Here is a 13,080-nt window from a genome sequence, read left to right on the forward strand (position 1 = left end):
TAAACCCAATGAATTAGGTGACAAGGAAGAAGGGTTAATGCAGTGTAAGCTTTTATAGAGTTTGTATACACAGTGTGTTTATAGTGTCCAGTTTCACATAACCCTCCTTTGGTTCTTGCCCCTGAAAAGACAAAATAAATTTTTAGAGAGGTTTCTGATGGTATTATGTAAATTTGACAAAAAGAAGGGCGTATTACTTTTCCTATCTTGGTTCTATCATCAGGATAAAATATAATTGAAAAGATCACATTTATAATATTTCAAAATTCACTTATCACACAGTCATGAATATATATATTACATTGTATGGGCAAGCATCATTTGATGTTTGAGAGATAGCATGATGCAGAAAGAGAGCTAGTGAGATGAGGTGGCCACTTTGAAAGTGACCCAAACAAAATCGATGGGGCTTAAAGGCTAATGACAGAAAGGCATTTACTTGTATATTTCCTGTGGTTCAGTCCATATTTACTTTTCTGTTAAAATGTTCAATATTGCTCACGTTTGTTTATCTGATAACTTCTGATTTCTCTAGATAATTGTGGGTAAGCTATGTTAAAAAAATAATTTAACATTATTTTTAATGGCCTGCTATTATTAGTATTATCCAAATATACTGACAATATCCAAAGTATGTTTCTGTAACAATATTTCCTTTGGATGTGAATTAATAATATTAAGACAACAATAACAGCAGCAGCAGCAAAGTTTATGCAGCCACATAGGTTGGGGAAATAATGGAGTTAAGGTTAAATAAGGTTCTTAAATTGTCAAGGCAGATCTTTTCAGAGCCTTTAACACACATTTGTCAATTTTTAAAAGGAGGGTAGAATATGCGACAGTTTCCTAACATTTTTGAAAACTGAACTCTCATTAGGTAGGGAAGATAGTCTTCAGGAACATTATTCTCTGGATAGATTAGGAAACTCTGGTCTGAGACAAAAAGTCGCCTCATAGATTAATAATTCCTTTAAATCTCTAATTTTTTGCTACCTAAATATTGACTTTTGGGCTCAAGCATTTGTAAGCAAGTACAATTGCATGCTTCCAGCCCAGATGGAGAATTAAACTCCTGATAGAAGGGTCCTTCTGAAATTCCTATGTCACAATTGGCTGTTGGATCCAACTCTGGCACAATAATGTAGCTGCTCTTTCAAAGGCTGCTTGCTAGATATGCAAAGCATATATGTGCCAGAGCTAGGCAAATTTGGCGAGGCTGCATCAGCAAGGACCCATGAGTCCATGGCAGGGCATTGAAAGTTCTTTATGAATCATACAGTGGCACTGTCTGGCCCCTCTTTGTGAAATTCATTGAGAAAAGACAAATGGTCAAATAGGAACTTAACTAGATCCATCCCTTTGGTTGAAACTGTAGAGGGTTTGATAAAAACCAATAGAAGAAACAGTGGCTCTCATAAACGTAATCTTATTTGAATATTTCCTCTGTGAAACTGCATATAAGTAACTAAGTTGGAGTCTTAAGAAAAGAAATACTTCATGTGGTCTTAGTGTTATTTAAAAAAAATTAAGAGATGTTAGTTGTAGAGCATTTTAGGTTTACAGGAAAATTGAGAGGAAAGTACAGAGAGTTCCCACATACTCTCTCCCTTCCCCACAGCCTTCCCACCATCAACATCCCGCATCAGTGTGTGTGGTATGTTTGTTCATGAACCTACACTGATACATCATTATCACCCGAAGTCCTTAGTTTACATTTTGGCTTCCTCTAATGGTATAGGTTTTGACAAATGTATAATGACATGTATCCACCATTATAGGATCATACCGAATAGTTTCCCTGCCCTAAAAATCCCAGTGTTATGTTCTAAAATGTGGAGGAGATTGGTTAAAAAAAATTCTGATTATGGCTGTCGATTTTAATGGGGAAAATTTTAATCTTTGCTGAGTTTATTTTACATTTTGGTTCCAAACACTCCAATCACCTGAATCCTAGTAGGGAGGGCTTTGATCTATGACTTTTTCAAATTTTATATTGATTAAACAGATTTTAATCCTTTATAATATTCCTGAAATTTTTGTAACATTAGGAATTATGGGGAAAAGGACAAAAATGAGTATGAGATTATATCTTAAAAATAAAAATATAAAAATAAAAATGTGTAAAATGTCATTAAAGTCAGTGACATGATGGGGCGCCTGGTGGCTCAGTTGGTTGAGCATTTGACTTTGGCTCAAGTCATGATTTCACTGTTCATGGCTTCTAGCTCCATGTCAAGCTCTGTGCTGACAGCTCATAGCCTGGAGCCTGCTTTGGATTCTGTGTCTCCCCCTTTCTGCCCCTCCTCTGCTCATGTTCTGTCTGTCTCTCTCTTAAAAACAAAGATTAAAAAAAAAAGGTCAGTGACATGAACAGAAATTTTGATTCATAAAAACAAAATGTCTTGATTTGACAAATTTTAATTGCACTCCTGCAATGTATCAGATGTAGGTACAGCAAATAGAAAGATGAATGAATCTCTGTCCTAAGGGATTTACAGTAGAGTAGTGCAGACATGTATTTAAGTAAGTAATCAAAGTGAAAAGTGCCAGCAGAGAGGAATATATAAGAGGAGTGATATTAACTCTGGATGTGTGGGACAGGAAGAAAAAAATGCTGTTACCATTACAAACCAGCAAGTACCTTTTCTCTGCCCATTTCTTCATTCCAGGTCAACACCCCTTGGAAAGTACAAAAGACTGAAATGGGGAAACTGGTCTTCAGCAAGTAGACACCTCTTACATGCATACAGATGATGGAAGAATGGATCCCATATGTAAACACAAAGCTCTGCAGAGGTTTAAAGTGACTCTGAAAGACTTTGTTGAATTAGTATAATCACTCAGTGGTCAGGGAATTAAGACAAAGGCTCACTACTTTTTGGGCTCCTGCAACATCCAGGTTTATATGTTTCAGCTACATTTCATAGAGTTTATTTGAAAAGCATCAACAAAAGAGAATTTGGAAAGATTTTGTTCTCTATGTCTATGTAGAGTGAAAGAATTAAGCATTTTAGATTTGCTTATGGTTTTATTCTCTAAATGAAGAAATCAGCTGATAAGTTTTAGTAAGATATTTGCAACTTGGTGAAATCCAGTGATCTCAGTAAATGCAAACTGAGCAAGATAAGAATCTAGTTTCTTTTTCTCTCTGTTCTAATCTACTTATAGTCAACACCAAACACCTCCTTTCTATAATATAAGTGATTATAAGAAAATCAAGTGTGAGGCCTTCAGTGAACTAGGCTCATGTGATTCTAGAAAACTCATTCACCATAGAGCTCATCTTAACAATAAAGTTCTCATTAATCGGCTCATTTTTGCTTCATTCTTGAATGTACTAAAGATTAATATTTGATTAATATTATCTCTGATATACTTCCTCCACATTGGACTCATTTCATTTATTGTCACCCTATGATTTATAATCATTTCAACAAGGGAAAGTAGTCCTATCAGACTCTATTTGACTATGCTTTGCAAACAAAATTTGCAAGTACTGAAGCAAGTGTCTTGTTCCTGAGTTGAAATAAATGGAAAACTAAATGCTATAAGAACATTGACACATTATTTGCAGTTGGACTGGAATGATATGTTGCATAAGACAGGACATAAATGCAAAAGCAGAGATATTCAAAGGTCAGCATGGAGAGGCAATCTGTAAAAACAAAGTTTTTTTTTTTTTTAACTTAAATTCAAGTAAGTTAACATACAGTGTAGTTTTGGCTTCAGAAGTAGAACCCAGTGACTCATGTCTTACATGAGACACCCAGTGCTCATACCTAAAAGTGTCCTCCTTAAAGCCTAGCACCCATTTAGCCCATTCCCCCCATCATCTCCCCTCCAGCCACCCTCAGTTTGTTCTCTGTATTTGAGAGTCTCTTATGGTTTGCCTCCCTCTCTGTTTTTATCTTATTTTTGCTTCCCTTCCCCTATGTTCATCTGTTTTGTTTCTCAAATTCTACATATGAGTGAAATCATATATTTGTCTTTCCCTGGCTGACTTATTTCACTTAGCATAATACCCTCTAGTTCCATCCACGTTGTTGCAAATGGCAAGATTTCATTATTTTTCATCACCAAGTAGTATTCCATTGTGTGCGTGTGTGTGTGTGTGTGTGTGTGTGTGTGTGTGTACATATATATATACACGTATATATATACGTATATATATACACCACATCTTTATCCATTCAGCTGTCAACGGACATTTGGGGTCTTTCCATAATTTGGCTATTGATAGTGTTGCTATACTGGTGCAGCCACTCTGGAAAACAGTATGGAGGTTCCTCATAAATTAAAATAGAACTACCCTACGACCCAGCAATTGCACTACTAGGAGGTACTTAGACAAAGGATACAAAAATGCTGATTCGAAGGGACACAAAACAAAGTATTTTTTAATTATTAGGGAACAACTTCAATAAATGTGTTAATTTCTCAAGTTTCTTTTTTTCTAAAGTTTATTTATTATGAGAGAGACAGAGACAGCGTGAGTGGGGGAGGGGCAGAGAGAGGGAGACAGAGAATCTCAAGCAGGTTCCGTGCTGTCAGCTCAGAGTCCGACATGGGGCTTGAATCATGAAACCATGAGATCATGACCTGAGCTGAACTGACTGACTGAACCACCCAGGTGCCCCTATTTCTCAAATTTCTAATAACACTATTTCAGCGATTTGCCTTTGCTTTCACTATACATTATAGTGGTTAACAGCAGTGACTAATTTGCTTTGTTTTCTCCATTAATTATATAATTTTTCTAGAAAAATCTATCAAGTTTGTCTGATATGCTTTGTTCTTTCCGAAACTACGGCACTTATTTCTCATGGCTCCATTGACTATTTTCTTCATGTCTTTTCTAATGTTTTGCGTGTGTGTGTGTGTGTGTGTGTGTGTGCGTGTGTGTATTTATTTATTTTTACCAAGTATTGATGTCAAACTTACAGGATATTTATTTTACAATAAATGTCATACACTCAAAATAAATCATGTTCTTCCTACTTTAGAAAAGACCTTAATCAATACATAGTGGCTACTTTAGCATGATTCTACTATTACTGTAGGTACATGTGGTCTGGTGTTCCAGTGTTCCTGTGTCTGCCCTAGGTCCTCTTCAAATAGTCTTGATTTGTTAATTTGTTTTTTCTTTTTTTTTAATTCTTGCCTAAATGAAAGGCTTGGAGCCCAGTGAATCCTAATGATGTGGTAACCTTGCTGCGTTTCAAAGGGCTGTGGGTTCAATACCAAGCTGTAACTTTGGCTTGTTTTTGTGAGCTTGATCAAATCGGCTAACTTCTTGTCAGTTTCCTCTGTATAGAAGTCAAAGGTGATCATTAAGCAACTTGCAGTGCTGGCAGTGTTGTGGGGACATCTTTGCTCCTTCTGAGATTCTATAGTGATAAAAAAAAATTACACTCAGATGGGGCTTTGGGCTGGCTCAGTCAGAAGTGCATACGACTCTTGGTCTTGGGGTCATGAGTTTGAGCCCCACGTTGGCCGTAGATATTACTTAAATAAAATTAAAAACAAAATTTAGGGGTGCCTGGGTAGCTCAGTCTGTTAAGCATTCAGCTTTGGCTCAGGTCATGATCTCGTGGTTCGTGAGTTCAAGCCCTGCATCGGGCTCTGTGCCGACAGCTCAGAGCCTGAAGCCTGTTTCAGATTCTGTGTCTCCCTCTCTCTGCCCCTCCTCCACTCACTCTCTCTCTCTCAAAAATAAACATTAAAAAAATAAAAAAAATTATACTCATAAAAATCAGGATTTAGATAGAATTTGTGATGGGTAGTACGTTTTCCATTGTATTTTATGTTAAAGCCCTCTGTCTAGACTTCTCCCTCCTAAAGCTCAGTGAATCTGGCAGCCAAACTGTTCTAGATGCAGGGCTCCTCTTGGCATCGTATCTCGGCATGGACTGCGCCAATCTCTCAGACTGTGTCTTTCTCTATCAATATTTGTGTGTCACAAATCTTTTCTCTTAGCTAGGGCATTTCTGGAAACCAATATGTTAAACAAACGTACAAATGTATGTTCAGATGTTAATGACGTGGAAATACCACAGGCTATTTCTGCCAACCCCAATCTAATTTTGTCACCATCTGCTTTTTACAGATACTCATAGCTGGAAATACTGATCATTCCCAACTGCAGACTTTATCCAGTTTCAGTTTCCAAGCCAATCCATAATGAGACTAGCAAGAGCTAAGTTATTTCAGTTTGAATTTGAACTGGCGGAAAGTCTCCTCTAGAGTCCATTTTTTTTTTTTTTAAACGTTTTTTATTTATTTTTGGGACAGAGCGAGACAGAGCATGAATGGGGGAGGGGCAGAGAGAGAGGGAGACACAGAATCGGAAACAGGCTCCAGGCTCTGGGCCATCAGCCCAGAGCCCGACGCGGGGCTCGAACCCACGGACCGTGAGATCGTGACCTGGCTGAAGTCGGACGCTTAACCGACTGCGCCACCCAGGCGCCCCTAGAGTCCATTTTTAAGATAGGATCTTCATGGTAACAGATGTTAGCAACCCTATTTTGAGTATTAAGTTAGCTTAGGCAAACAGTAAAACTGGAAGCCTCATGGGGGTACTAAGTAATATAGACCAGGTAAAGCTACTAATTGGAGAAATATGGCTGCCACCAGCTACTTACTTTCCTAAAGTGTAAATAGCCCCTCTTCTAAACTTCATATATTGGTTTTCTTCTCCTATGTGCTTTGTTTTGTCTTTACATGGCTTTGCAGAAACAGAATGTCAGGGCAATATATTTGATGGGAACTAAAATTTAGAACAAGCTCATAATCTTGTTTTATCTTTTGTGTCAAATGATATGGGAGATCAGGAGAGATAAACTGCTATTTGCTTCTGTTATTTCATTTGTAAAAATCAGGTAACTGTTACTTTGAGAAATTTTTGTCTTTGTTTTGTCATTGTGAAGTTTTAAGTTCTATTTCATCTAGATTTGGTGTCTTCTTTTGACTCTTTGGCTTTTTCCTCTTATTGAGTCTGGTTTGACCAGGCTTTTAGTTGAGACAGTAAGATCTTAACACACCAAAAACAGTGTAGACATATTAAAAGCAGCCTGGTTTGTGGGGAAGTTTGTTCCATTTTCTTTGCCTAGGGTTTTTTTTTTTCACATTTTGTTTAAGCAAGATTGAGGTATATTTATCTTCCCCATATGAGTGAGTGGGCAATGCAAAAAAAAAAAAAAAAAAAAAAGTGAAGTGATTAGCAATGTTTGGACTAAATTATAACAGGAGGTTGGGCATAGGCAAGAAAGCAGGAAAACTAGGTCAAAATGGGATAAGGATTTGAAATGTCACAGTGAGACTGGCAATGAGTATGACAGACTCTGAAACTGATTTATCCCTCTCCTGACTTCCCTGTTCACTACACAACAGCAATTGAATCCCGACAAAACTGAAACCTCTTTAGAATATGGCAGTTGTATCATGACTTACATGATCCTATTCAATCCTGGGAACCACAGCCTTTAAAACAAATATCTTGTAGGTAGTTACATATTATATAATTCAACATTTGCATCTTTAAGTGAATCATTATTCACCAAGTATAGAAAATCAAAAGCATCTGAGAAGACCTAAAAAAGATCAATACATTGGGATTTTCCTTTTTATGTACCTTTCCTCCTGATTTGGGACAGTTTCAAAGACAATGGAGGCCATAGACCAGGGAAAATGTCACCGGTTGACTTTTCTTTTACTAGAAAAATTTATTTAAAAAGTATATCACTTCGGGGGCGCCTGGGTGGCTCAGTCGTTTAAGTGTCTGACACTTGGTTTCAGCTCAGGTTATGATCTCATGTTTGTGAGTTCATGCCCCACACTGGGCTTTGGACTGACAGCATGGAACCTGCTTGAGATTCTCTCTCTCTGTTTCTCCCTGTCCCTACCCCCGCCCCCTCCAAAATAAATAAAAATAAAAAAATAAAAATGAAAAGCATATCACTTCAGAACTATGAAAGCGGTTTTCAATTTTGGGTTATGTCTCCCCTCCCCTCCCCCCCAGTAGAATCCGTATTCAATTATCAAATCAAATATCAGTCAATCCAGAGAAAGATCTGGTCAGCTATGGATGTCTTCAAAACCAGAATGCCATCCACTTATAGAACTGCTGTAAGATTAAGATACTGATTCAGGTATGTGTGATCTCATAGAAGTCTTAAGTCACCCATGATTACATCAAATTAAGGTCTATCTGAACCACAGCCTAACTTGGTGGCAATAATTGATATTAATTGATGAATAAAACTATATCCAACATTATGTAGTTAGCAGGCCTCTATCCAAATTTATTTTCTTTCTCAGAATTGTTCTTCAGTCTCCTTTTCCTTTCCCTTTAGCTTTCCTTTCCTGCTAAACCCTTGTATTTTGTGCTCAAACATTTCCCTTCCCTTCCCTTCCCTTCCTTCCCTTCCCTTCCTTCCCTTCCCTTCCTTCCCTTCCCTTCCTTCTTTCTCTAACTTCATTGGCTTCTGAATGTGCAGATAGATTATCGTTACCTGATTCACTGTTGAAAATTTTACCTTTATTAATTGTCTTCCTTTGAGAAATTAGAACAAAACAAATCAATGTGAAGTTGAAAGCTTAGGGCTCCTGAGGGTACCATCTCCTGAGTTCCAATAGGATCTATAATCTTTCAGTCAAACTCTACAACCAAAACAGATTTCTTCTAAATAATTATTTTGTGTGATTTTAAATGGATAATAATGGGTCTGTTCTGCTCAAATGTCCAGAACAATGTTTGGCACATATGAGGTAGTAAAAGAAGATGGCTAAAATAAGGGGTTAAGGGCTAAGACTTACATTAATTTTTTTAGGTAGTGTATTTATTGAATGCTTTGTGTATTGATGGCTAAAATAAGGGGTTAAGGGCTAAGACTTACATTGATTTTTTTAGGTAGTGTATTTATTGAATGCTCATTGTGTATGCTAATCATTCTGCAAGATATTAGGGAATCTAGAGCAAATCGTATTCTGGAGAGAGGCAAATAAAGGGAAATTTAAAAATGTGCTAACTGTACAATGTAGGGTTAAGCTTACAATGTAGGGTATTCTGTGAGGGTATAAGGTGGTACCTAATTCAGCATCAGCGGGGTCATGAAAAACATATTCACCCAACAAGTAATACTTATTAAGTACCAGTTACTCTTCTGGGCACTTTAAAAGAGGACAGACTCAGCTAGCATATGCCTTTTGCCCTTAGCTCCTTTCCTTTTTGCCATCTGTCTGGGCAGTTATGTTGCTATCAAGCAGTTTCAAAAGGATGAAAGCCAGAGGCTAAGGATGTCCCAGCAGAAATATAGAAGGATCTGAGCACCTGATGCAACCAGGAAGCCACTGTTCCAGCCTGGTCAGCAGATCTCCAAGTCTCTTGTACATGATAAAAAGAAAATGATCAAACTTTGAGTTTTACTATGTTATGTTCTGCTTTTAATTTTTATTATTCTAAAATGTATACTCTGTGTGATTGTTGCTATTGTTGTTTTAGTTTATGTTTGTATTTGTCCTGGTTAATTTGAAGATTTGCGTTTTTGTCCTGGTGGTTACCTTTATAGCTATGACTTTATATTACACACGTTGACCTTTATTGCTTTAAATGATGTCTGTAACTGACAAGGAGTTATAATCCGTCAATATATTCTACTTTCCCTACTCCCCTCCTCTCCCTCTACAATACAATCTTGCTATATCATGTTTTCTCAGCTTGTCTCAATACTCTTAAATGCTTTCACCAGTGGAACTTGACTTATCTTTACGAAATATCATTTGACAATAAAGAGAGTAAAGAGAAGGAAAATGAGTGCATCTCCAGTTACCTCCACCCTCTTTCTCTTTCCAATATCTGCAGCTGGTGTGTCAGTCCCTGGGTGGTGAGCACGTGAGGGGGTTGTGAAGGAATATGGGCTCCAGCCTTTTGGGAAGGACTTTATGCTTCAGATAGAGATGAAGCAATGAGAAGTCTCTCCCATTCTTTCAGATTGCTTTATTTAGCAATTGTGGATCATGTACTTTCTCTGCCCCCCACTAAGCCACTAAGCCAGGCTTAGTACAGCAGGTCATCAGAGATTTCATTCAACTTTTCAAGGGGAGGTGCCCAACTCCCTGTGCAGCAGGAGCACAAAACAGGTTTCTTATGTAGAAACTGGCTGTGTGTTTGGGACTCCTCTAGATTCTAATCCACTATTTCAGCCCATGGGACCATCGAAAGCTCAGCTCACGTCTTTTCCACTGTGAAGTTTTCTCTGCCTAGTCTAAAACCCTACCCTCTACCTGTGCCTGGGTGTGGCCAGGAAAATGGCTGGTGATGAAGTCCACTTATGAAGGACTCTTCCCTCTCTGAATTTTAATTCTTATAGCTCTCTTTGCTTCTACAACAATCTTCAACCTTAAAAAAATATGACATTTCCAAAATTATTACACTGAAAAGAAATCTGTGCCCCTGTTTATTCCAGCATTATTTACAATGGCCAAGACACAGAAACAACCTAAGTGTTCATTGATGGATGAATAAAGAAAGTGTGATCTATTTATCTATATGTAGATATGTCTATATATATCTATACACAAACACAATGGAATATTATTCACTCATAAAAATGAAAGAATCCTGCCATCTGTGACAATGTGAATGAAACTTGGGGGCATTATGCTAAGTCAAATAAGTCGGACAGAGAAAGACAAATACTGTGTAATCTCAACTTACATGTGGAATCTAAAAAACACAAACTCATTGAAACAGAAAATAGATTGGTGGTTGCCAGAGGTGGGGTGTGGGGTGTGGGAGAAATGGGTGAATCAGTGCAAAGGCACAAACTTTCAGTTATAAGATAAATAAGTGCTGGTGATGTAAGGTACATCATGATGACTATAGTTAACAATACATTACTGTACATTTGAAAGCTAGCAACAGCAGATCTTAAGAGTCCTTATCACAAGAAAACAATTTCTATTGTTCTATGAGAGGTGATGGCTATATTTTGCAATATATATGTTTATCAAGGCACTATGTTGCACCAAAACTAATACAATGTTATATGTCAATTGTATCTCCCTAAAACTGGAAAAAACAAGAAATTAAATGTTTAAATGGTAAAACTTTTAATAAGTGCTTACAGAAATAAAAAGTGAATTTTTGGTATTTTTTGTTTTTATTTTCCTAGTTGTTGTATCAGGAAGCAATGTCCTGCCACTGCCCACTCTGTTCTCAGAAACAGATTTCTGAACTCTTACAGATTTTGTGAAATTATAGATATGTACTGGGATTCCAAGCTGAATTAACTTTTCTTTCTAGTCTCAGCAAGGAAGATAGGCAGACGCTGCTATTTTACAGCCCTGGTAGGCAGTAGCATCCTTCCTACCATACTGACATTTGGGTTTGTTGGTTTCTTTGTTTATTTTTTAAGTGATTTCCTTTTGAGAGAGAGGGAGAGAGAGAGAGAGCGAGAGAGAGAGAGAGAGAGAGAGAGAGAGAGGGAGACACAGAATCTGAAACAGGCTCCAGGCTCTGAGCTGTCAGCACAGAGCCCGACGTGGGGCTCGAAGCCATGAACCGTGAGATCGTGACCTGAGCCAAATTCCAACGCTTAACCAACTGAGTCACCCAGGTGCCCCTCATACTGGTATTTTGAAAGAAGCACTGCTCACTGCTATCATACCACTTGCAGTGTCTTTAAACATGAGAACAGAATATGTTGTGAAGCTTAAATAACAAATGTAGAAAGGGGAGACAAGCAGATTATAGAAACGCCTCAGTGTTGTACTGAACTTACTGTTCTAAACACATGCCAGGACCCAAGTCAGATGTGTCTGCTTATTAAAACTCACTTTTTCTCCCCACCCCTACTTCCAGCTCCTGAGAAAATTGATCATATTGAGCAGTATGATTAGGAAAATTTTATCATTTAATCTTTAAAGCAATTTATGAGGCATATATATTATTATTCCCCCTTTAGGTAAGGAAATGAAGGCTCAAGGGGATTAAGTAATGGACCCAGGATCACACAACTAATACGTGGTAGTTAATAGAGAAAGACAGGGACTCTGGCCCCATCCCATGCTCAGACCCTGTCTGTTTCTGCTCTCTGAACCGCGGAACAGGTCTCTCTTGAGCAACTGTCTTTCTTCACTTTGCTGGTGGTCTCTTTAGTGGTGTCTGCTCAGAACTTGCTTCGTCCCCCTAGATGTCTGGAGGCCTGGCAGTGCCCTGCCTCCAGCAGGCCTGGTCTTACCGGGGAAGACCTCTTCATTCCCCAATGTCCAGTTTCGTTTTCTCGTTCTCCTCCTTTTGAAGGAAGAGAAACACACACACATGCACACATCATTAGTGCTTCTAAAACAGAGAAATCAAAATCTCCCAAGAGAAAGAGGAGGAGGAGGAGAGAAGAGGAGGATAAGAAGAAAAGACAAAAAGAAGAAGGAGAAGAAGAGAAGAGGGAGAAGGGGAAGAGAACAAAAAGAAGAAGGAGAAGAAGAAGAAGAAGGAGAAGGGGAAGAAGAAGAAGAAGAAAGACTCCTCCTCTCCTCCTCCTAGCTTTCCTCCTCCTCCTCCTCCTCCTCCTCCTCTCTCTTCTTCTTCCTTTCTTCTCAGTGATAGGACATTTTACATCCCAGTTAAGGCTTCTCTGTTAATCCATAAAATCTTGGGTTTTCATATCTTGAGGTTCTGCCTCTAATTTTCTTTTCAGGAATTGTGGTAAATGGGACATATGGTCACATATTCTATTTTCTCCTTTGAAATTTTGTTTTAATTGTCTAATATGACATTATCTCATCCAGTGTATTTTTCATTCTGGATATCGTAGTTTCCATTTCTAAAAGTTTAATTTGTATCTTCTTATGTCTTCTGTGTCTTTAATTAACATCTTTTTGAACATATGGGATGCAGTTGTAATAAGTGTTTTGATGTTCTTGTACTAGCTGTGTTTGTACTATTGTTGTATGTGGTATTATTTGTATCATTTCTGCAGAGGTCTTTCAATGGACTCATTCTCACCCTCACTTTTGGTCCTATTTTCCAGGCTTCTATGCATGCCTGGTGAGTTTTGATTGGAAACCAGAAGTTATGATTTT

The sequence above is a fragment of the Lynx canadensis genome, chromosome F1, assembly GCF_007474595.2.
Source record: "Lynx canadensis isolate LIC74 chromosome F1, mLynCan4.pri.v2, whole genome shotgun sequence".
NCBI classification, from domain to species: domain Eukaryota; kingdom Metazoa; phylum Chordata; class Mammalia; order Carnivora; family Felidae; genus Lynx; species Lynx canadensis.